This window comes from Pleurodeles waltl, chromosome 6, assembly GCF_031143425.1.
Source record: "Pleurodeles waltl isolate 20211129_DDA chromosome 6, aPleWal1.hap1.20221129, whole genome shotgun sequence".
Classification (NCBI taxonomy): domain Eukaryota; kingdom Metazoa; phylum Chordata; class Amphibia; order Caudata; family Salamandridae; genus Pleurodeles; species Pleurodeles waltl.
In genome coordinates, this window is record NC_090445.1 from 385,205,780 (window position 1) to 385,230,606 (window position 24,827).

Here is a 24,827-nt window from a genome sequence, read left to right on the forward strand (position 1 = left end):
ATTTGGTGACCTTGATTGGTTGGGGTGAATAAAGAAGTGAACCTGGTGTCTCAAGAAGTAGAATCAGGATGGGGATGAGGAAAAGAGAAATTGAGCATGGACCACAATCACAGGTTAGAGAAATACGTGTCATGAATGAAATCATTTTAAAAAGTTGACTTCTAGCAGGCATTATTTTTCAAAATTGCAGACAAATTAAAAATGAATTTTGTATTGGAGGAACAATCACAGCACACAAGAGCTACAATCTACTTTAGAGGAATAGCATATTTGGCTAAGGCCTTTGTGTGATGATGCTATCCTTTTGCCATTTATATGAGTTATATTTTATTCAATTTGGTTGATCAACATTTTTTGCAGCTCTTCAATTTATGGCTATTCATGCGACTATACTGTTTTTATTATTCTTGTTATTTAGCAAATTTCTTTTTGAATACACTGATGTGAATGCATAGTTCACAAGTCAGCACATCATAATGCAGTGAAACGAATCGTCCCGAAGGCGATGTGATCCTAGGGACCCGGAGGAGTCAGACAGGAAGATTCTGAATAGAAGTGAATAATCTTTAGCAAGCGCCATCTTTAATCTGAGTTTAATTTTTCCTTTCAGTGAAATGATTTAAAAAAGATAATGCAGTTGCTCCAGGTGAGGCTCGAACTCACAACCTCGGAATGGCTCAGTGCAAGTACTGCTGTATAAGTACCGCGCGCTAACCGATTGCGCCACTGGAGCTCACACATACACCATGAGTCCAACTGCGCCACCTAGAGGTGACTTAGTAGACGACAGGATCGTCATCAACATACCGTATGCAAGATCAGCTCACATGCAAACATGTTACCCTGATTACTACAATTACAGTGGAACCGGAAAAGATTCTATAATTGTCCTGTAACATAAAATTCAGTCTTTTGAAAACCACATTCAATTATATCCTGTCAGTTCCGACAACGTCTAGGGGAATCTAATTGTTATGTCTCATAAGCACAAAGGAGGAATTTAGCCAGAAAATGATATGTTGGACCCAAGTTGGGGGAAGGTGGGTAGTTGGATATCTTACTTCAACTGTTTTCATTTTAGCTACAGACTAGTGTCAACAGAGTACCTCGTGTGTACAAATGCTTTAAATCCTGTTACAGGGTGGATGAAGTGGGTGAGTGGTTAAGGTGGCGGACTGCCCATACAGTGTGCTCTGCATGTGTGGATACAAATCCCACCATCGTCAAAGTCCGATCATGTTGGTTTTTGAAGGTCAGCACTGCTCCCAGTATAATTACGCTCTCTTTCGAGACACATCCAGAAATCGTTAGATGATCCCATCTGGCTAATCCATTGTAGCAAATACATTAAATAAAATAGAGGGTGTTGTGTTTATTAGAAAGTTAGTCTTTCATGGAGAGCCCAGAAGAATGTCTTTCCTTCAAGCATGGCCTTCTACTTAGTTTGGATATCTGGAAGGAATAGAAAGCAGCTCTTACTACTAAAGTGTCAGCTGTTTGAAGAGCCATTTATTTATGTCTGCCCTGCACTGACATATCCCTTCTGATGAGTAGTTTCCTGTAAATGTCTCAGATTGCAGAGATACTAACTACTGATATCCATATCCTGAGTAATGTGAGTTCTTTAATATTCTCCTAAGAATATAGAGTTTTGCCACCTTCCACGAAAAGTGCCTTAAGAATGTAGTTTAATGTGTGCCTATATGTTGACATTCATAAGTACATAGGTTTCCACTCATACTCTGAAACTCACAGCTGGCCACATTCTGCCTTAAGACTACATATGGCACTCTGAGATATGGAAATCCTCCGGCTTTGTAGCTCAGTGGCAAAGCACGGATTTTTTGGAACCAGGGGACACGAGTTCAATCCTCATCAGGATCTTCTGTTTATCTTTTAAATCTTAACTCTTTTCAAGTTATTTCACCTAGGAATCACACCTCGTTTTAAGCTTGCTTATTGTCAACGTTCCCTTTTCTGCTTTTATCTTAGCAAGAAGACTTGAATAATACCAGAGAACTACGACTCATTCGTCTCCCCTTCCGATTGCCTGACAAACGCCTGACAAACGCTGTTCTCACCCTGCTAGGCAAAACCAGATAATAACTCAATGTTTACCGTCCCTTGGAAAGGTTGAGCGAGTATCTGACCTCTCTTTCTGCTCAATCTGCTTCCATATAACGAGCGTTATAGAGCTCGAGCAGTGGCACCTTGGAGATTTTAATTTCTTTCCTCTCAAAACACTATAGCTCCCAGATACCTCGGCTCTCAGGAAAATGAGGTGAATCTTCAAAACCCCAGCCACCACTCACCATAAACTTCCTTTTCTCATGCTCTCTGTTCAAATGATACAACTTATCTTGTACTTAAAGGGAAAGTGAATGCAGGCAGACTTGTATGATAGATTTGGTGACCTGGATTGGTTGGGGTGGATAAAGAAGGGAACCTGGTGCCTCAAGAAGTAGAATCAGGATGGGGATGAGGAAAAGAGAAATTGAGCAGGGACCACAATCACAGGTTAGAGAAATACGTGTCATGAATGAAATCATTTAAAAAAGTTGACTTCTAGCAGGCATTATTTTTCAAAAATGCAGACAAATTAAAAATGAATTTTGTATTAGAGGAACAATCACAGCACACAAGAGCTACAATCTACTTTAGAGGAATTTCATATTTGGCTAAGGCCTTTGTGTGATGATGCTATCCTTTTGTCATTTATATGAGTTATATTTTATTCAATTTGGTTGATCAACATTTTTTGCAGCTCTTCAATTTATGGCTATTCATGCGACTATACTGTTTTTATTATTCTTGTTATTTAGCAAATTTCTTTTTGAATACACTGATGTGAAAGCATAGTTCACAAGTCAGCACATCATAATACAGTGAAACGAATCGTCCCGAAGGCGATGTGCTCCTAGGGACCCGGAGGAGTCAGACAGGAACATTCTGAATAGAAGTAAATAATCTTTAGCAAGCGCCATCTTTAATCTGAGTTTAATTTTTCAATTCAGAGAAATGATTTAAAAAACATAATGCAGTTGCTCCAGGTGAGGCTCGAACTCACAACTTCAGCATGGCTCAGTGCAAGTACTGCTATATAAGTACTGCGCGCTAACCGATTGCACCACTGGACCTCACACATACCCCCAGCTTCCAACTGCGCCACCTAGAGGTGACTGAGTAGACGACAGGATCGTCATCAACATACCGTATGCAAGATCAGCTCACATGCAAACATGTTACCCTGATTACTACAATTACAGTGGAACCGGAAAAGATTCTATAATTGTCCTGTAACATAAAATTCAGTCTTTTGAAAACCACATTCAATTATATCTCGTCAGTTCCGACAAAGTCTAGGGGAATCTAATTGTTATGTCTCATAAGCACAAAGGAGGAATTTAGCCAGAAAATGATATGTTGGACCCAAGTTGGGGGAAGGTGGGTAGTTGGATATCTTACTTCAACTGTTTTCATTTTAGCTACAGACTATTCTCAACAGAGTACCTCGTGTGTACAAATGATTTAAATCCTGTTACAGGGTGAATGAAGTGGGTGAGTGGTTAAGGTGGCGGACTGCCCATACAGTGTGCTCTGCATGTGTGGATACAAATCCTACCATCGTCAAAGTCCGATCATGTTGGTTTTTGAAGGTCAGCACTGCTCCCAGTATAATTACGCTCTCTTTCGAGACACATCCAGAAATCGTTAGATGATCCCATCTGGCTAATCCATTGTAGCAAATACATTAAATAAAATAGAGGGTGTTGTGTTTATTAGAAAGTTAGTCTTTCATGGAGAGCCCAGAAGAATGTCTTTCCTTCAAGCATGGCCTTCTACTTAGTTTGGATATCTGGAAGGAATAGAAAGCAGCTCTTACTACTAAAGTGTCAGCTGTTTGAAGAGCCATTTATTTATGTCTGCCCTGCACTGACATATCCCTTCTGATGAGTAGTTTCCTGTAAATGTCTCAGATTGCAGAGATACTAACTACTGATATCCATATCCTGAGTAATGTGAGTTCTTTAATATTCTCCTAAGAATATAGAGTTTTGCCACCTTCCACGAAAAGTGCCTTAAGAATGTAGTTTAATGTGTGCCTATATGTTGACATTCATAAGTACATAGGTTTCCACTCATACTCTGAAAGTCACAGCTGGCCACATTCTGCCTTAAGACTACATATGGCACTCTGAGCTCGGAAACCGTCTGGCTTTGTAGCTCAGTGGCAAAGCACTGATATTTTGGAAACCAGGGGACACGAGTTCAATCCTCATCAGGGTCTTCTGTTTATCTTTTAAATCTTAACTCTTTTCAAGTTATTTCACCTAGGAATCACACCTCGTTTTAAGCTTGCTTATTGTCAACGTTCCCTTTTCTGCTTTTATCTTAGCAAGAAGACTTGAATAATACCAGAGAACTACGACTCATTCGTCTCCCCTTCCGATTGCCTGACAAACGCCTGACAAACGCTGTTCTCACCCTGCTAGGCAAAACCAGATAATAACTCAATGTTTACCGTCCCTTGGAAAGGTTGAGCGAGTACTCTGACCTCTCTTTCTGCTCAATCTGCTTCCATATAACGAGCGTTATAGAGCTCGAGCAGTGGCACCTTGGAGATTTTAATTTCTTTCCTCTCAAAACACTATAGCTCCCAGATACCTCGGCTCTCAGGAAAATGAGGTGAATCCTCAAAACCCCAGCCACCACTCACCATAAACTTCCTTTTCTCATGCTCTCTGTTCAAATGATACAACTTATCTTGTACTTAAAGTGAAAGTGAATGCAGGCAGACTTGTTTGATAGATTTGGTGACCTTGATTGGTTGGGGTGGATAAAGAAGTGAACCTGGTGTCTCAAGAAGTAGAATCAGGATGGGGATGAGGAAAAGAGAAATTGAGCATGGACCACAATCACAGGTTAGAGAAATACGTGTCATGAATGAAATCATTTTAAAAAGTTGACTTCTAGCAGGCATTATTTTTCAAAATTGCAGACAAATTAAAAATGAATTTTGTATTGGAGGAACAATCACAGCACACAAGAGGTACAATCTACTTTAGAGGAATAGCATATTTGGCTAAGGCCTTTGTGTGATGATGCTATCCTTTTGCCATTTATATGAGTTATATTTTATTCAATTTGGTTGATCAACATTTTTTGCAGCTCTTCAATTTATGGCTATTCATGCGACTATACTGTTTTTATTATTCTTGTTATTTAGCAAATTTCTTTTTGAATACACTGATGTGAATGCATAGTTCACAAGTCAGCACATCATAATGCAGTGAAACGAATCGTCCCGAAGGCGATGTGATCCTAGGGACCCGGAGGAGTTAGACAGGAAGATTCTGAATAGAAGTAAATAATCTTTAGCAAGCGCCATCTTTAATCTGAGTTTAATTTTTCCTTTCATTGAAATGATTTAAAAAAGATAATGCAGTTGCTCCAGGTGAGGCTCGAACTCACAACCTCGGCATGGCTCAGTGCAAGTACTGCTGTATAAGTACCGCGCGCTAACCGATTGCGCCACTGGAGCTCACACATACACCATGAGTCCAACTGCGCCACCTAGAGGTGACTTAGTAGACGACAGGATCGTCATCAACATACCGTATGCAAGATCAGCTCACATGCAAACATGTTACCCTGATTACTACAATTACAGTGGAACCGGAAAAGATTCTATAATTGTCCTGTAACATAAAATTCAGTCTTTTGAAAACCACATTCAATTATATCTCGTCAGTTCCGACAAAGTCTAGGGGAATCTAATTGTTATGTCTCATAAGCACAAAGGAGGAATTTAGCCTGAAAATGATATGTTGGACCCAAGTTGGGGGAAGGTGGGTAGTTGGATATCTTACTTCAACTGTTTTCATTTTAGCTACAGACTAGTGTCAACAGAGTACCTCGTGTGTACAAATGCTTTAAATCCTGTTACAGGGTGGATGAAGTGGGTGAGTGGTTAAGGTGGCGGACTGCCCATACAGTGTGCTCTGCATGTGTGGATACAAATCCCACCATCGTCAAAGTCCGATCATGTTGGTTTTTGAAGGTCAGCACTGCTCCCAGTATAATTACGCTCTCTTTCGAGACACATCCAGAAATCGTTAGATGATCCCATCTGGCTAATCCATTGTAGCAAATACATTAAATAAAATAGAGGGTGTTGTGTTTATTAGAAAGTTAGTCTTTCATGGAGAGCCCAGAAGAATGTCTTTCCTTCAAGCATGGCCTTCTACTTAGTTTGGATATCTGGAAGGAATAGAAAGCAGCTCTTACTACTAAAGTGTCAGCTGTTTGAAGAGCCATTTATTTATGTCTGCCCTGCACTGACATATCCCTTCTGATGTGCAGTTTCCTGTAAATGTCTCAGATTGCAGAGATACTAACTACTGATATCCATATCCTGAGTAATGTGAGTACTTTAATATTCTCCTAAGAATATAGAGTTTTGCCACCTTACAAGAAAAGTGCCTTAAGAATGTAGTTTAATTTGTGCCTATATGTTGACATTCATAAGTACATAGGCTTCCACTCATACTCTGAAAGTCACAGCTGGCCACATTCTGCCTTAAGACTACATATGGCACTCTGAGATCAGAAACCGTCTGGCTTTGTAGCTCAGTGGCAAAGCACTAATTTTTTGGAACCAGGGGACACGAGTTCAATCCTCATCAGGGTCTTCTGTTTATCTTTTAAATCTTAACTCTTTTCAACTTATTTCACCTAGGAATCACACCTCGTTTTAAGCTTGCTTATTGTCAACGTTCCCTTTTCTACTTTTATCTTAGCAAGAAGACTTGAATAATACCAGAGAACTACGACTCATTCGTCTCCCCTTCCGATTGCCTGACAAACGCCTGACAAACGCTGTTCTCACCCTGCTAGGCAAAACCAGATAATAACTCAATGTTTACCGTCCCTTGGAAAGGTTGAGCGAGTATCTGACCTCTCTTTCTGCTCAATCTGCTTCCACATAACGAGCGTTATAGGGCTCGAGCAGTGGCACCTTGGAGATTTTAATTTATTTCCTCTCAAAACACTATAGCTCCCAGATACCTCGGCTCTCAGGAAAATGAGGTGAATCCTCAAAACCCCAGCCACCACTCACCATAAACATCCTTTTCTCATGCTCTCTGTTCAAATGATACAACTTATCTTGTACTTAAAGTGAAAGTGAATGCAGGCAGACTTGTTTGATAGATTTGGTGACCTTGATTGGTTGGGGTGGATAAAGAAGTGAACCTGGTGTCTCAAGAAGTAGAATCAGGATGGGGATGAGGAAAAGAGAAATTGAGCATGGACCACAATCACAGGTTAGAGAAATACGTGTCATGAATGAAATCATTTTAAAAAGTTGACTTCTAGCAGGCATTATTTTTCAAAATTGCAGACAAATTAAAAATGAATTTTGTATTGGAGGAACAATCACAGCACACAAGAGGTACAATCTACTTTAGAGGAATAGCATATTTGGCTAAGGCCTTTGTGTGATGATGCTATCCTTTTGCCATTTATATGAGTTATATTTTATTCAATTTGGTTGATCAACATTTTTTTGCAGCTCTTCAATTTATGGCTATTCATGCGACTATACTGTTTTTATTATTCTTGTTATTTAGCAAATTTCTTTTTGAATACACTGATGTGAATGCATAGTTCACAAGTCAGCACATCATAATGCAGTGAAACGAATCGTCCCGAAGGTGATGTGATCCTAGGGACCCGGAGGAGTTAGACAGGAAGATTCTGAATAGAAGTAAATAATCTTTAGCAAGCGCCATCTTTAATCTGAGTTTAATTTTTCCTTTCATTGAAATGATTTAAAAAGGTTAATGCAGTTGCTCCAGGAGAGGCTCGAACTCACAACCTCGGCATGGCTCAGTGCAAGTACTGCTGTATAAGTACGGCGCGCTAACCGATTGCGCCACTGGAGCTCACACATACACCATGAGTCCAACTGCGCCACCTAGAGGTGACTTAGTAGACGACAGGATCGTCATCAACATACCGTATGCAAGATCAGCTCACATGCAAACATGTTACCCTGATTACTACAATTACAGCGGAACCGGAAAAGATTCTATAATTGTCCTGTAACATAAAATTCAGTATTTTGAAAACCACATTCAATTATATCTCGTCAGTTCCGACAAAGTCTAGGGGAATCTAATTGTTATGTCTCATAAGCACAAAGGAGGAATTTAGCCAGAAAATGATATATTGGACCCAAGTTGGGGGAAGGTGGGTAGTTGGATATCTTACTTCAACTGTTTTCATTTTAGCTACAGACTAGTGTCAACAGAGTACCTCATGTGTACAAATGCTTTAAATCCTGTTACAGTTTGGATGAAGTGGGTGAGTGGTTAAGGTGGCGGACTGCCCATACAGTGTGCTCTGCATGTGTGGATACAAATCCCACCATCGTCAAAGTCTGATCATGTTGGTTTTTGAAGGTCAGCACTGCTCCCAATATAATCACGCTCTCTTTCGAGACACATCCAGAAATCGTTAGATGATCCCATCTGGCTAATCCATTGTAGCAAATACATTAAATAAAATAGAGGGTGTTGTGTTTATTAGAAAGTTAGTCTTTCATGGAGAGCCCAGAAGAATGTCTTTCCTTCAAGCATGGCCTTCTACTTAGTTTGGATATCTGGAAGGAATAGAAAGCAGCTCTTACTACTAAAGTGTCAGCTGTTTGAAGAGCCATTTATTTATGTCTGCCCTGCACTGACATATCCCTTCTGATGAGTAGTTTCCTGTAAATGTCTCAGATTGCAGAGATACTAACTACTGATATCCATATCCTGAGTAATGTGAGTTCTTTAATATTCTCCTAAGAATATAGAGTTTTGCCACCTTCCACGAAAAGTGCCTTAAGAATGTAGTTTAATGTGTGCCTATATGTTGACATTCATAAGTACATAGGTTTCCACTCATTCTCTGAAACTCACAGCTGGCCACATTCTGCCTGAAGACTACATATGGCACTCTGAGATATGGAAATCCTCCGGCTTTGTAGCTCAGTGGCAAAGCACGGATTTTTTGGAACCAGGGGACACGAGTTCAATCCTCATCAGGATCTTCTGTTTATCTTTTAAATCTTAACTCTTTTCAAGTTATTTCACCTAGGAATCACACCTCGTTTTAAGCTTGCTTATTGTCAACGTTCCCTTTTCTACTTTTATCTTAGCAAGAAGACTTGAATAATACCAGAGAACTACGACTCATTCGTCTCCCCTTCCGATTGCCTGACAAACGCCTGACAAACGCTGTTCTCACCCTGCTAGGCAAAACCAGATAAAAACTCAATGTTTACCGTCCCTTGGAAAGGTTGAGCGAGTATCTGACCTCTCTTTCTGCTCAATCTGCTTCCACATAACGAGCGTTATAGGGCTCGAGCAGTGGCACCTTGGAGATTTTAATTTCTTTCCTCTCAAAACACTATAGCTCCCAGATACCTCGGCTCTCAGGAAAATGAGGTGAATCCTCAAAACCCCAGCCACCACTCACCATAAACTTCCTTTTCTCATGCTCTCTGTTCAAATGATACAACTTATCTTGTACTTAAAGTGAAAGTGAATGCAGGCAGACTTGTTTGATAGATTTGGTGACCTTGATTGGTTGGGGTGGATAAAGAAGTGAACCTGGTGTCTCAAGAAGTAGAATCAGGATGGGGATGAGGAAAAGAGAAATTGAGCATGGACCACAATCACAGGTTAGAGAAATACGTGTCATGAATGAAATCATTTTAAAAAGTTGACTTCCAGCAGGCATTATTTTTCAAAATTGCAGACAAATTAAAAATGAATTTAGTATTGGAGGAACAATCACAGCACACAAGAGGTACAATCTACTTTAGAGGAATAGCATATTTGGCTAAGGCCTTTGTGTGATGATGCTATCCTTTTGCCATTTATATGAGTTATATTTTATTCAATTTGGTTGATCAACATTTTTTGCAGCTCTTCAATTTATGGCTATTCATGCGACTATACTGTTTTTATTATTCTTGTTATTAAGCAAATTTCTTTTTGAATACACTGATGTGAATGCATAGTTCACAAGTCAGCACATCATAATGCAGTGAAACGAATCGTCCCGAAGGCGATGTGATCCTAGGGACCCGGAGGAGTTAGACAGGAAGATTCTGAATAGAAGTAAATAATCTTTAGCAAGCGCCATCTTTAATCTGAGTTTAATTTTTCCTTTCATTGAAATGATTTAAAAAAGATAATGCAGTTGCTCCAGGTGAGGCTCCAACTCACAACCTCGGCATGGCTCAGTGCAAGTACTGCTGTATAAGTACCGCGCGCTAACCGATTGCGCCACTGGAGCTCACACATACACCATGAGTCCAACTGCGCCACCTAGAGGTGACTTAGTAGACGACAGGATCGTCATCAACATACCGTATGCAAGATCAGCTCACATGCAAACATGTTACCCTGATTACTACAATTACAGTGGAACCGGAAAAGATTCTATAATTGTCCTGTAACATAAAATTCAGTCTTTTGAAAACCACATTCAATTATATCTCGTCAGTTCCGACAAAGTCTAGAGGAATCTAATTGTTATGTCTCATAAGCACAAAGGAGGAATTTAGCCAGAAAATGATATGTTGGACCCAAGTTGGGGGAAGGTGGGTAGTTGGATATCTTACTTCAACTGTTTTAATTTTAGCTACAGACTAGTGTCAACAGAGTACCTCATGTGTACAAATGCTTTAAATCCTGTTACAGGGTGGATGAAGTGGGTGAGTGGTTAAGGTGGCGGACTGCCCATACAGTGTGCTCTGCATGTGTGGATACAAATCCCACCATCGTCAAAGTCCGATCATGTTGGTTTTTGAAGGTCAGCACTGCTCCCAGTATAATCACGCTCTCTTTCGAGACACATCCAGAAATCGTTAGATGATCCCATCTGGCTAATCCATTGTAGCAAATACATTAAATAAAATAGAGGGTGTTGTGTTTATTAGAAAGTTAGTCTTTCATGGAGAGCCCAGAAGAATGTCTTTCCTTCAAGCATGGCCTTCTACTTAGTTTGGATATCTGGAAGGAATAGAAAGCAGCTCTTACTACTAAAGTGTCAGCTGTTTGAAGAGCCATTTATTTATGTCTGCCCAGCACTGACATATCCCTTCTGATGAGCAGTTTCCTGTAAATGTCTCAGATTGCAGAGATACTAACTACTGATATCCATATCCTGAGTAATGTGAGTACTTTAATATTCTCCTAAGAATATAGAGTTTTGCCACCTTCCAAGAAAAGTGCCTTAAGAATGTAGTTTAATTTGTGCCTATATGTTGACATTCATAAGTACATAGGCTTCCACTCATACTCTGAAAGTCACAGCTGGCCACATTCTGCCTTAAGACTACATATGGCTGTTGGACTTTTGCTTTTGCAGGGTCATCCCCAGACTTTTTTGCCTCCTGCCTCCTATATTTTTCTGACATGTTGCTGTTGGCTTTTCAACTCTGAGCACTTTACCACTGCTAACCAGTGCTAAAGTGCATATGCTCTCCTGTTTAAATTGTATGTAAGTGGTTTATCCATGATTGGCATATTTGATTTACTAGTAAGTCCCTAGTAAGGTGCACTAGAGGTGCCAGGGCCTGTAAATCAAATGCTACTAGTGGGCCTGCAGCACTGGTTGTGCCACCCACATAAGTAGCTCTGTAATCCTGTCTCAGACCTGCCACTGCAGTGTCTGCATGTGTATTCTTACACTGTAAATTCGACTTGGCAAGTGTACCCACTTGCCAGGCCTAAACCTTCCCTTTCCTTACATGTAAGGCACCCCTAAGATATGCCCTAGGTAGCCCCAAGGGCAGGGTGCAGTGTATGGATAAGGTAGGACATATAGTAATGTGGTTTATATGTCCTGACAGTGAAATACTGCCAATTTCGTTTTCACTGTTGCAAGGTCTGTCTCTCTCATAGGATAATATGGGGGCTACCTTTAAATATGATTAAAGTGTAGATTCCCCTAGAGAAGAGATGGACAGGTGGAGTTTGGGATCCCTGAACTCACAATTTAAAAATGCATCTTTTAGTAAAGTTGATTTTGAGATTGTGAGTTTGGAAATGCCACTTTTAGAAAGTGAGCATTTTCTTGCTTAAACCATTCTGTGACTCTGCCTTGTTTGTGGATTCCCTGTCTGGGTCAGTTGACAGTTGGGTTGTTTTTCACCTCACACCAGACAGTGACACAAAGGGAGCTGGGGTGTGATCTGCATTTCCTGATTAGCCATCTCTGCTAGGAGGGAGGGGTGGAGTGGTCACTCTCATCTGAAAGGACTGTGCCTGCCTCTGACAATGCTGTCTCCAGCCCCCTGGTGTGTGTCTGAGGCCTTGCCTGGGCAAGGCAGGATTTCACAAGAAGGTGTGAGTCCCCTTTGAAGGAAGGTGACTTCAAAGACTAAAATGGGTATAAGAAGGGCATCCAAACTTACAAACTTTAGAAACACTTCTGGAATCAAGGGGAACCTCTGCCTGGAGAAGAGCTGATCGCTGAGGAACAAGTGCTGCCCTGCCTGTGACTGTGCTTTGTGGAGCTTTCCTGCAGTGCTGCTTCTGCCAGAGTAAGAGGGCAAAGACTGGACTTTGTGTGCCTTCCATCTTGAAGAAGAAATCTCCAAGGGCTTGATGTAGAGCTTGCCTCCTGTTGTTGAAGTCTCAGGGATAGCAAAGACTTCTTCCTGCCAGCACCTGGAGTCTCTGGAGAGACCCCTACTCTGCTCTGTGGTGCCCTTCCAGTTCCTGGGACCCTGAAAGGAGAGGCTGGCAGCCTAAGGACAAAAATACACGCACCGAGCGCCGTGCGGAGAAAAGATCGACGCGAATCCGATCGCGGCTGAGAAAACGACGCGACGCCGGTTCCGCAGCTGAGAAACGACGCCGCAGGAAACGCGACCGAAAAACCGACGCCCGGAGCAGGAGAAACGACGCGCAGCATCGCTGACGGAGGCTGAGAGATCGCACCCTGCGCCGCGGGACTTTCGGATCGTCGTGTGGCTGGCTTTTTCAACGCGCACCGCCGTGCCGAGTTGTTTTCGACGCACACAGCCGTGCAGGGTTACTTTCGACGCCCACCGCCCGTGCGGGGTTATTTTTGACGCAAACCAGGTACATTTTCACGCTAGCAGCGCTAGTGTGGTGTTACAACTACCTAAAGACTCTTTTTATTTTAAACCTTTAAAAAATCATAACTTGACTTGTGTATGTTGGATTTTTGTCGTTTTGGTCTTGTTTTGTCTAGATAAATATTTCCTATTTTTCTAAACTGGTGTTGTGTCATTTTGTAGTGTTTTCATTAAGCTACTGTGTGTGTTGGTACAAATACTTTACGCCCAGCACTCTGAGGTTAAGCCTACTGCTCTGCCAAGCTACCAAGGGGGTAAGCAGGGGTTAGCTGAGGGTGATTCTCTTTTATCCTAACTAGAGTGAGGGTCCTTGCTTGAACAGGGGGTAACCTGACTGTCAACCAGAGACCCCATTTCTAACATTGGTGACCAGCGGTCGGGATTTGGACTTGTATTTGTACTTGACATACAGTAATTAAGTGTACACTACTGTTTTGATCTCAGACCACTACGTGACCACATACTACTTGTCTTGTGATTATGCTTTTTGTTCTCTGATGTCCTCCTGGAAGTATTGATAATATTTTTGGACTTTGTTTTTTGGTTGTGAAGCCTTTGCAGAATGGAAGTCAATTTCTGGCACCTATTTATGTATAAAAAGTGGCAGCTTAAAGCATTCTGCATGGAAAGGGGACTGGCTGTGAACAAGGAATCCAGAAGGGAGGATCTTGAGTCAGCCCTGTTTCAGGATGAATTGAAACGTTGTCAGGCAACACCACCAAATGAGTCTGAGGAGGATAACTACTCTGAGGAGGAGGACTACTCCAAAGAGGAGGGCAGTGGCCCTGAGGAGGGAACAGAAAGAGATGATAGGCTCCTAGCTCGAATCCGGAGTCTGGAAGAGCTAGAGGCAGAGCTTAAGAGGGCTGAGGAGAAGAGAGCCTTAGTCCTGGAAGAAAGGAGGAGGGACTTAGAGATTAAAAAAATGATTTATGCTTACGAGCTTAAATTGAAAGAGCTGGAAGTCATGAGGGCTGAGTCCAGCTGGAATGGTGGCAGCAACAATTGTATATCCAGTGATGCTGCAGAAGTGCACATGCCCAGAGAGGTGGTGCCCTACTTGAAGGAGGGAGTTAACACACGCCAGGAGGTTCAGGGGTATGAGGTAGCTCCAGTGATGCACAGGGTCTCTGAGGTGGATTGGGGAACTGGCATGGGGAGTCATATTCCTACTGGTGGGAGGGACACTCTACTGACTCTAGGTGAGAGTGACAGGGAGAGGGGTTCCCCCCAGGTAGAAGTCCTGGTTATGGAGTGTGAAGACATCCCAGAAGAGTGTGGGTTGAGTGTCAGGGACAGTCAGGTACTGTCTCACCAGTCTCAGGAGGGTGATGTGGGGTGCTTTTTCAAGGCAGAGTCACTGGATGGTTGGGTGAAGGGTACTTTGGTTAATTCATGTGAGGGGCTGAGTGATGTAATTGCTGGAGAGCATATGTCTAGTCCTTATTTTCCAGAGCTATGCCAACACCAGGTGGAGTGTGAGTTCTCTGACCCCAGGGAGCTTACAATGGAGGCAGACTTCTGGGTGAGTACCAGAGAGTCTGAAGAGGCATTTGGGGGTGCTCCTGAGAGGAGTGGTCTAGGTAGTTCCCAACCAGGTGAGGTAGGGAAGGATTGTAGTGTCCCAGGTAGGTCCCAGTGTAGTGGGATGGGTGAGGGACCCCATGTCCAGTCTCAGAGGAGAGGGAATGGGGATGGGTTGAGGCCCAAGGTGCCCGAGATCCGGTCCCAGGTCCTGGAGGGTTCCCTGCGGGAACACCAGGAGGGGAGCCTAGCCTGTACCATAGGGCCATCTGTTGAGGGAGACCCCACAGTGTCAGGAGAACTTGGGGGGGCGGCTGTAGCCAGCGTCCCACCAGTTCTGGTGTCTGGCAGTACCACTCCTAGTGAGGGGGTGCAGAAGTCCAGACAGAGGGTTGAGAGGGGGTTGCGGACCCCAGTGGAGAACCTGGAGGGTCAGGGGTCAGCTCTGAGAGCAGAGCCCCCCATGAATGACCTTGGTGAGACCATTTCTGGGCTGGGGGGAATCCAGACTCTGTCAGATGGGCAGAGGTCAGGAGACCTGCGCCAGCCAGACTCTTGTGTGGCCCTTCGGGACAGTGTGTCCCTTGAGGGGGGTAAGTGTGCCCCCCTGGAAGTCCTGGTGTGCCAGGCAATGGTTCAACCGCAGGGTGGTGACTCTGGGTTGAATGATCAGGTTCAGGGGGTAAACTCTGACCTGATGGGGGGTAAGTGTGCTCCCAAGGAAGTCCTGGTGTGCCAGGCAGTGGTTCAACCGCAGGGTGGTGACCCTAGGTTGGATGACCAGGTTCAGAGGGTAAACTCTGACCTGGTAGGGGGTAGGTATGCCCCCCAAGAAGTCCTGGTTTGCCAGGCGGTGATCCAGTCTGGGGGTACAGGCCCTGGATTGGGAGGCCAGGTTAAGGGTGTCCCCCCTGACCTGGAGGAAGGGGCTACTGCTAACAGTACCCCTACCATGTTGTCTTCTGGGGGGGCCACTCCTAGTTGGGTGGTCCAGGACCCCAGAGGAGAGGGCAGGGGGAGGGAAGCCTCACCCCTGGCCCTGGTCCAACCTGAAGGTACAGACCCCAGGTTGGAGGATCAGTTGCAGGTTAACATCCCTGCACTGGTGGAAGAATTGTGCAGGACTGCTTCTACAAGCACCCTGACAGTTTTTGACTCTGGGGGTGCCGCGTCTGCCGGGAGGTTACAGAGCCCCAGAGGGGAGGACCAGGGTCAGGTTGTCATCCCTGACCTGGTGGAAGAGAGAGTGGTCAAAGGGTGCCAGGCACCTGGGGCTACCACCCCCCACTCTCCACAGTCACAGTGGTTAGAGAGGCCTGAGGTCGGGCTCTCATCCCTGACAGTTGTCTGGGGCCACTGTGGCTTGCTGTCCTGGTGGACAGAGTTGCCCCTGGGGGGGGGAGGACGAGAGTCACACCCCGGGGGTGGAGTGGGCAACACCACTGTGTTGGCCCTGGTGGTACTATCTGCCCATTGCAATACATCTGTGAGCAAAGTAAAGTTAGGTGTTGCACAGATGGTGTCTGTAGATGTGGAGAAGGGTTCCCCATGGGTTAGCTTAGTGGGCCCTGAGAGTATGGACAGAGGGATCCAACTGGAGTCAGGAAGGCGTAGAACTGGAACATGCCCCTGCTGTTGTGGGCCTGGGTCCCTGTTCTATCGCCCCAATCAGGGAAGTACATCAAGGTATTGATTGTTCTCCCCTGGCTTTAGGCTGGTAGGGGGTCGTGTTGGACTTTTGCTTTTGCAGGGTCATCCCCAGACTTTTTTGCCTCCTGCCTCCTATATTTTTCTGACATGTTGCTGTTGGCTTTTCAACTCTGAGCACTTTACCACTGCTAACCAGTGCTAAAGTGCATATGCTCTCCTGTTTAAATTGTATGTAAGTGGTTTATCCATGATTGGCATATTTGATTTACTAGTAAGTCCCTAGTAAGGTGCACTAGAGGTGCCAGGGCCTGTAAATCAAATGCTACTAGTGGGCCTGCAGCACTGGTTGTGCCACCCACATAAGTAGCTCTGTAATCCTGTCTCAGACCTGCCACTGCAGTGTCTGCATGTGTATTCTTACACTGTAAATTCGACTTGGCAAGTGTACCCACTTGCCAGGCCTAAACCTTCCCTTTCCTTACATGTAAGGCACCCCTAAGATATGCCCTAGGTAGCCCCAAGGGCAGGGTGCAGTGTATGGATAAGGTAGGACATATAGTAATGTGGTTTATATGTCCTGACAGTGAAATACTGCCAATTTCGTTTTCACTGTTGCAAGGTCTGTCTCTCTCATAGGATAATATGGGGGCTACCTTTAAATATGATTAAAGTGTAGATTCCCCTAGAGAAGAGATGGACAGGTGGAGTTTGGGATCCCTGAACTCACAATTTAAAAATGCATCTTTTAGTAAAGTTGATTTTGAGATTGTGAGTTTGGAAATGCCACTTTTAGAAAGTGAGCATTTTCTTGCTTAAACCATTCTGTGACTCTGCCTTGTTTGTGGATTCCCTGTCTGGGTCAGTTGACAGTTGGGTTGTTTTTCACCTCACACCAGACAGTGACACAAAGGGAGCTGGGGTGTGATCTGCATTTCCTGATTAGCCATCTCTGCTAGGAGGGAGGGGTGGAGTGGTCACTCTCATCTGAAAGGACTGTGCCTGCCTCTGACAATGCTGTCTCCAGCCCCCTGGTGTGTGTCTGAGGCCTTGCCTGGGCAAGGCAGGATTTCACAAGAAGGTGTGAGTCCCCTTTGAAGGAAGGTGACTTCAAAGACTAAAATGGGTATAAGAAGGGCATCCAAACTTACAAACTTTAGAAACACTTCTGGAATCAAGGGGAACCTCTGCCTGGAGAAGAGCTGATCGCTGAGGAACAAGTGCTGCCCTGCCTGTGACTGTGCTTTGTGGAGCTTTCCTGCAGTGCTGCTTCTGCCAGAGTAAGAGGGCAAAGACTGGACTTTGTGTGCCTTCCATCTTGAAGAAGAAATCTCCAAGGGCTTGATGTAGAGCTTGCCTCCTGTTGTTGAAGTCTCAGGGATAGCAAAGACTTCTTCCTGCCAGCACCTGGAGTCTCTGGAGAGACCCCTACTCTGCTCTGTGGTGCCCTTCCAGTTCCTGGGACCCTGAAAGGAGAGGCTGGCAGCCTAAGGACAAAAATACACGCACCGAGCGCCGTGCGGAGAAAAGATCGACGCGAATCCGATCGCGGCTGAGAAAACGACGCGACGCCGGTTCCGCAGCTGAGAAACGACGCCGCAGGAAACGCGACCGAAAAACCGACGCCCGGAGCAGGAGAAACGACGCGCAGCATCGCTGACGGAGGCTGAGAGATCGCACCCTGCGCCGCGGGACTTTCGGATCGTCGTGTGGCTGGCTTTTTCAACGCGCACCGCCGTGCCGAGTTGTTTTCGACGCACACAGCCGTGCAGGGTTACTTTCGACGCCCACCGCCCGTGCGGGGTTATTTTTGACGCAAACCAGGTACATTTTCACGCTAGCAGCGCTAGTGTGGTGTTACAACTACCTAAAGACTCTTTTTATTTTAAACCTTTAAAAAATCATAACTTGACTTGTGTATGTTGGATTTTTGTCGTTTTGGTCTTGTTTTGTCTAGATAAATATTTCCTATTTTTCTAAACTGGTGTTGTGTCATTTTGTAGTGTTTTCATTAAGCTACTGTGTGTGTTGGTACAAATACTTTACGCCCAGCACTCTGAGGTTAAGCCTACTGCTCTGCCAAGCTACCAAGGGGGTAAGCAGGGGTTAGCTGAGGGTGATTCTCTTTTATCCTAACTAGAGTGAGGGTCCTTGCTTGAACAGGGGGTAACCTGACTGTCAACCAGAGACCCCATTTCTAACAATGGCACTCTGAGATCGGAAACCGTCTGGCTTTGTAGCTCAGTGGCAAAGCACTAATTTTTTGGAACCAGGGGACACGAGTTCAATCCTCATCAGGGTCTTCTGTTTATCTTTTAAATCTTAACTCTTTTCAACTTATTTCACCTAGGAATCACACCTCGTTTTAAGCTTGCTTATTGTCAACGTTCCCTTTTCTGCTTTTATCTTAGCAAGAAGACTTGAATAATACCAGAGAACTACGACTCATTCGTCTCCCCTTCCGATTGCCTGACAAACGCCTGACAAACGCTGTTCTCACCCTGCTAGGCAAAACCAGATAATAACTCAATGTTTACCGTCCCTTGGAAAGGTTGAGCGAGTATCTGACCTCTCTTTCTGCTCAATCTGCTTCCACATAACGAGCGTTATAGGGCTCGAGCAGTGGCACCTTGGAGATTTTAATTTCTTTCCTCTCAAAACACTATAGCTCCCAGATACCTCGGCTCTCAGGAAAATGAGGTGAATCCTCAAAACCCCAGCCACCACTCACCATAAACTTCCTTTTCTCATGCTCTCTGTTCAAATGATACAACTTATCTTGTACTTAAAGTGAAAGTGAATGCAGGCAGACTTGTTTGATAGATTTGATGACCTTGATTGGTTGGGGTGAATAAAGAAGTGAACCTGGTGTCTCAAGAAGTAGAATCAGGATGGGGATGAGGAAAAGAGAAATTGAGCATGGACCACAATCACAGGTTAGAGAAATACGTGTCATGAATGAAATCATTTTAAAAAGTTGACTTCTAGCAGGCATTATTTTTCAAAATTGCAGACAAATTAAAAATGAATTTTGTATTGGAGGAACAATCACAGCACACAAGAGGTACAATCTACTTTAGAGGAATAGCATATTTGGCTAAGGCCTTTGTGTGATGATGCTATCCTTTTGCCATTTATATGAGTTATATTTTATTCAATTTGGTTGATCAACATTTTTTGCAGCTCTTCAATTTATGGCTATTCATGCGACTATACTGTTTTTATTATTCTTGTTATTTAGCAAATTTCTTTTTGAATACACTGATGTGAATGCATAGTTCACAAGTCAGCACATCATAATGCAGTGAAACGAATCGTCCCGAAGGCGATGTGATCCTAGGGACCCGGAGGAGTTAGACAGGAAGATTCTGAATAGAAGTAAATAATCTTTAGCAAGCGCCATCTTTAATCTGAGTTTAATTTTTCCTTTCATTGAAATGATTTAAAAAAGATAATGCAGTTGCTCCAGGTGAGGCTCGAACTCACAACCTCGGCATGGCTCAGTGCAAGTACTGCTGTATAAGTACCGCGCGCTAACCGATTGCGCCACTGGAGCTCACACATACACCATGAGTCCAACTGCGCCACCTAGAGGTGACTTAGTAGACGACAGGATCGTCATCAACATACCGTATGCAAGATCAGCTCACATGCAAACATGTTACCCTGATTACTACAATTAAAGTGGAACCGGAAAAGATTCTATAATTGTCCTGTAACATAAAATTCAGTCTTTTGAAAACCACATTCAATTATATCTCGTCAGTTCCGACAAAGTCTAGGGGAATCTAATTGTTATGTCTCATAAGCACAAAGGAGGAATTTAGCCAGAAAATGATATGTTGGACCCAAGTTGGGGGAAGGTGGGTAGTTGGATATCTTACTTCAACTGTTTTCATTTTAGCTACAGACTAGTGTCAACAGAGTACCTCGTGTGTACAAATGCTTTAAATCATGTTACAGGGTGGATGAAGTGGGTGAGTGGTTAAGGTGGCGGACTGCCCATACAGTGTGCTCTGCATGTGTGGATACAAATCCCACCATCGTCAAAGTCCGATCATGTTGGTTTTTGAAGGTCAGCACTGCTCCCAGTATAATTACGCTCTCTTTCGAGACACATCCAGAAATCGTTAGATGATCCCATCTGGCTAATCCATTGTAGCAAATACATTAAATAAAATAGAGGGTGTTGTGTTTATTAGAAAGTTAGTCTTTCATGGAGAGCCCAGAAGAATGTCTTTCCTTCAAGCATGGCCTTCTACTTAGTTTGGATATCTGGAAGGAATAGAAAGCAGCTCTTACTACTAAAGTGTCAGCTGTTTGAAGAGCCATTTATTTATGTCTGCCCTGCACTGACATATCCCTTCTGATGTGCAGTTTCCTGTAAATGTCTCAGATTGCAGAGATACTAACTACTGATATCCATATCCTGAGTAATGTGAGTACTTTAATATTCTCCTAAGAATATAGAGTTTTGCCACCTTACAAGAAAAGTGCCTTAAGAATGTAGTTTAATTTGTGCCTATATGTTGACATTCATAAGTACATAGGCTTCCACTCATACTCTGAAAGTCACAGCTGGCCACATTCTGCCTTAAGACTACATATGGCACTCTGAGATCGGAAACCGTCTGGCTTTGTAGCTCAGTGGCAAAGCACTAATTTTTTGGAACCAGGGGACACGAGTTCAATCCTCATCAGGGTCTTCTGTTTATCTTTTAAATCTTAACTCTTTTCAACTTATTTCACCTAGGAATCACACCTCGTTTTAAGCTTGCTTATTGTCAACGTTCCCTTTTCTACTTTTATCTTAGCAAGAAGACTTGAATAATACCAGAGAACTACGACTCATTCGTCTCCCCTTCCGATTGCCTGACAAACGCCTGACAAACGCTGTTCTCACCCTGCTAGGCAAAACCAGATAATAACTCAATGTTTACCGTCCCTTGGAAAGGTTGAGCGAGTATCTGACCTCTCTTTCTGCTCAATCTGCTTCCACATAACGAGCGTTATAGGGCTCGAGCAGTGGCACCTTGGAGATTTTAATTTATTTCCTCTCAAAACACTATAGCTCCCAGATACCTCGGCTCTCAGGAAAATGAGGTGAATCCTCAAAACCCCAGCCACCACTCACCATAAACATCCTTTTCTCATGCTCTCTGTTCAAATGATACAACTTATCTTGTACTTAAAGTGAAAGTGAATGCAGGCAGACTTGTTTGATAGATTTGGTGACCTTGATTGGTTGGGGTGGATAAAGAAGTGAACCTGGTGTCTCAAGAAGTAGAATCAGGATGGGGATGAGGAAAAGAGAAATTGAGCATGGACCACAATCACAGGTTAGAGAAATACGTGTCATGAATGAAATCATTTTAAAAAGTTGACTTCTAGCAGGCATTATTTTTCAAAATTGCAGACAAATTAAAAATGAATTTTGTATTGGAGGAACAATCACAGCACACAAGAGGTACAATCTACTTTAGAGGAATAGCATATTTGGCTAAGGCCTTTGTGTGATGATGCTATCCTTTTGCCATTTATATGAGTTATATTTTATTCAATTTGGTTGATCAACATTTTTTGCAGCTCTTCAATTTATGGCTATTCATGCGACTATACTGTTTTTATTATTCTTGTTATTTAGCAAATTTCTTTTTGAATACACTGATGTGAATGCATAGTTCACAAGTCAGCACATCATAATGCAGTGAAACGAATCGTCCCGAAGGTGATGTGATCCTAGGGACCCGGAGGAGTTAGACAGGAAGATTCTGAATAGAAGTAAATAATCTTTAGCAAGCGCCATCTTTAATCTGAGTTTAATTTTTCCTTTCATTGAAATGATTTAAAAAAGTTAATGCAGTTGCTCCAGGTGAGGCTCGAACTCACAACCTCGGCATGGCTCAGTGCAAGTACTGCTGTATAAGTACGGCGCGCTAACCGATTGCGCCACTGGAGCTCACACATACACCATGAGTCCAACTGCGCCACCTAGAGGTGACTTAGTAGACGACAGGATCGTCATCAACATACCGTATGCAAGATCAGCTCACATGCAAACATGTTACCCTGATTACTACAATTACAGTGGAACCGGAAAAGATTCTATAATTGTCCTGTAACATAAAATTCAGTCTTTTGAAAACCACATTCAATTATATCTCGTCAGTTCCGACAAAGTCTAGGGGAATCTAATTGTTATGTCTCATAAGCACAAAGGAGGAATTTAGCCAGAAAATGATATGTTGGACCCAAGTTGGGGGAAGGTGGGTAGTTGGATATCTTACTTCAACTGTTTTCATTTTAGCTACAGACTAGTGTCAACAGAGTACCTCATGTGTACAAATGCTTTAAATCCTGTTACAGTGTGGATGAAGTGGGTGAGTGGTTAAGGTGGCGGACTGCCCATACAGTGTGCTCTGCATGTGTGGATACAAATCCCACCATCGTCAAAGTCCGATCATGTTGGTTTTTGAAGGTCAGCACTGCTCCCAATATAATCACGCTCTCTTTCGAGACACATCCAGAAATCGTTAGATGATCCCATCTGGCTAATCCATTGTAGCAAATACATTAAATAAAATAGAGGGTGTTGTGTTTATTAGAAAGTTAGTCTTTCATGGAGAGCCCAGAAGAATGTCTTTCCTTCAAGCATGGCCTTCTACTTAGTTTGGATATCTGGAAGGAATAGAAAGCAGCTCTTACTACTAAAGTGTCAGCTGTTTGAAGAGCCATTTATTTATGTCTGCCCTGCACTGACATATCCCTTCTGATGAGTAGTTTCCTGTAAATGTCTCAGATTGCAGAGATACTAACTACTGATATCCATATCCTGAGTAATGTGAGTTCTTTAATATTCTCCTAAGAATATAGAGTTTTGCCACCTTCCACGAAAAGTGCCTTAAGAATGTAGTTTAATGTGTGCCTATATGTTGACATTCATAAGTACATAGGTTTCCACTCATACTCTGAAACTCACAGCTGGCCACATTCTGCCTTAAGACTACATATGGCACTCTGAGATATGGAAATCCTCCGGCTTTGTAGCTCAGTGGCAAAGCACGGATTTTTTGGAACCAGGGGACACGAGTTCAATCCTCATCAGGATCTTCTGTTTATCTTTTAAATCTTAACTCTTTTCAAGTTATTTCACCTAGGAATCACACCTCGTTTTAAGCTTGCTTATTGTCAACGTTCCCTTTTCTACTTTTATCTTAGCAAGAAGACTTGAATAATACCAGAGAACTACGACTCATTCGTCTCCCCTTCCGATTGCCTGACAAACGCCTGACAAACGCTGTTCTCACCCTGCTAGGCAAAACCAGATAATAACTCAATGTTTACCGTCCCTTGGAAAGGTTGAGCGAGTATCTGACCTCTCTTTCTGCTCAATCTGCTTCCACATAACGAGCGTTATAGGGCTCGAGCAGTGGCACCTTGGAGATTTTAATTTCTTTCCTCTCAAAACACTATAGCTCCCAGATACCTCGGCTCTCAGGAAAATGAGGTGAATCCTCAAAACCCCAGCCACCACTCACCATAAACTTCCTTTTCTCATGCTCTCTGTTCAAATGATACAACTTATCTTGTACTTAAAGTGAAAGTGAATGCAGGCAGACTTGTTTGATAGATTTGGTGACCTTGATTGGTTGGGGTGGATAAAGAAGTGAACCTGGTGTCTCAAGAAGTAGAATCAGGATGGGGATGAGGAAAAGAGAAATTGAGCATGGACCACAATCACAGGTTAGAGAAATACGTGTCATGAATGAAATCATTTTAAAAAGTTGACTTCCAGCAGGCATTATTTTTCAAAATTGCAGACAAATTAAAAATGAATTTAGTATTGGAGGAACAATCACAGCACACAAGAGGTACAATCTACTTTAGAGGAATAGCATATTTGGCTAAGGCCTTTGTGTGATGATGCTATCCTTTTGCCATTTATATGAGTTATATTTTATTCAATTTGGTTGATCAACATTTTTTGCAGCTCTTCAATTTATGGCTATTCATGCGACTATACTGTTTTTATTATTCTTGTTATTTAGCAAATTTCTTTTTGAATACACTGATGTGAATGCATAGTTCACAAGTCAGCACATCATAATGCAGTGAAACGAATCGTCCCGAAGGCGATGTGATCCTAGGGACCCGGAGGAGTTAGACAGGAAGATTCTGAATAGAAGTAAATAATCTTTAGCAAGCGCCATCTTTAATCTGAGTTTAATTTTTCCTTTCATTGAAATGATTTAAAAAAGATAATGCAGTTGCTCCAGGTGAGGCTCCAACTCACAACCTCGGCATGGCTCAGTGCAAGTACTGCTGTATAAGTACCGCGCGCTAACCGATTGCGCCACTGGAGCTCACACATACACCATGAGTCCAACTGCGCCACCTAGAGGTGACTTAGTAGACGACAGGATCGTCATCAACATACCGTATGCAAGATCAGCTCACATGCAAACATGTTACCCTGATTACTACAATTACA

General features: G+C 43.1%; 7 non-coding genes across 7 annotated transcripts; all 7 read right to left on the bottom strand.

The window, feature by feature from the left end:
* Positions 1-638: 638 nt before the first annotated feature.
* TRNAI-UAU (transfer RNA isoleucine (anticodon UAU)) lies at positions 639-733 on the bottom strand. Its single transcript has 2 exons — positions 696-733; positions 639-674 (listed from the first exon to the last, which is right to left on the bottom strand). It is a non-coding gene; the product is annotated as a tRNA-Ile (tRNA).
* A 4,714-nt stretch (positions 734-5,447) lies between these two features.
* On the bottom strand, positions 5,448-5,542 carry TRNAI-UAU (transfer RNA isoleucine (anticodon UAU)). Its single transcript has 2 exons — positions 5,505-5,542; positions 5,448-5,483 (listed from the first exon to the last, which is right to left on the bottom strand). It is a non-coding gene; the product is annotated as a tRNA-Ile (tRNA).
* Positions 5,543-7,851: 2,309 nt separating this feature from the next.
* On the bottom strand, positions 7,852-7,946 carry TRNAI-UAU (transfer RNA isoleucine (anticodon UAU)). The gene is made up of 2 exons: positions 7,909-7,946; positions 7,852-7,887 (listed from the first exon to the last, which is right to left on the bottom strand). It is a non-coding gene; the product is annotated as a tRNA-Ile (tRNA).
* Positions 7,947-10,255: 2,309 nt separating this feature from the next.
* Positions 10,256-10,350, bottom strand: TRNAI-UAU (transfer RNA isoleucine (anticodon UAU)). The gene is made up of 2 exons: positions 10,313-10,350; positions 10,256-10,291 (listed from the first exon to the last, which is right to left on the bottom strand). It is a non-coding gene; the product is annotated as a tRNA-Ile (tRNA).
* Positions 10,351-19,797: 9,447 nt separating this feature from the next.
* TRNAI-UAU (transfer RNA isoleucine (anticodon UAU)) lies at positions 19,798-19,892 on the bottom strand. Its single transcript has 2 exons — positions 19,855-19,892; positions 19,798-19,833 (listed from the first exon to the last, which is right to left on the bottom strand). It is a non-coding gene; the product is annotated as a tRNA-Ile (tRNA).
* Positions 19,893-22,200: 2,308 nt separating this feature from the next.
* Positions 22,201-22,295, bottom strand: TRNAI-UAU (transfer RNA isoleucine (anticodon UAU)). The gene is made up of 2 exons: positions 22,258-22,295; positions 22,201-22,236 (listed from the first exon to the last, which is right to left on the bottom strand). It is a non-coding gene; the product is annotated as a tRNA-Ile (tRNA).
* Positions 22,296-24,604: 2,309 nt separating this feature from the next.
* Positions 24,605-24,699, bottom strand: TRNAI-UAU (transfer RNA isoleucine (anticodon UAU)). The gene is made up of 2 exons: positions 24,662-24,699; positions 24,605-24,640 (listed from the first exon to the last, which is right to left on the bottom strand). It is a non-coding gene; the product is annotated as a tRNA-Ile (tRNA).
* Between the last annotated feature and the right edge of the window lie 128 nt (positions 24,700-24,827).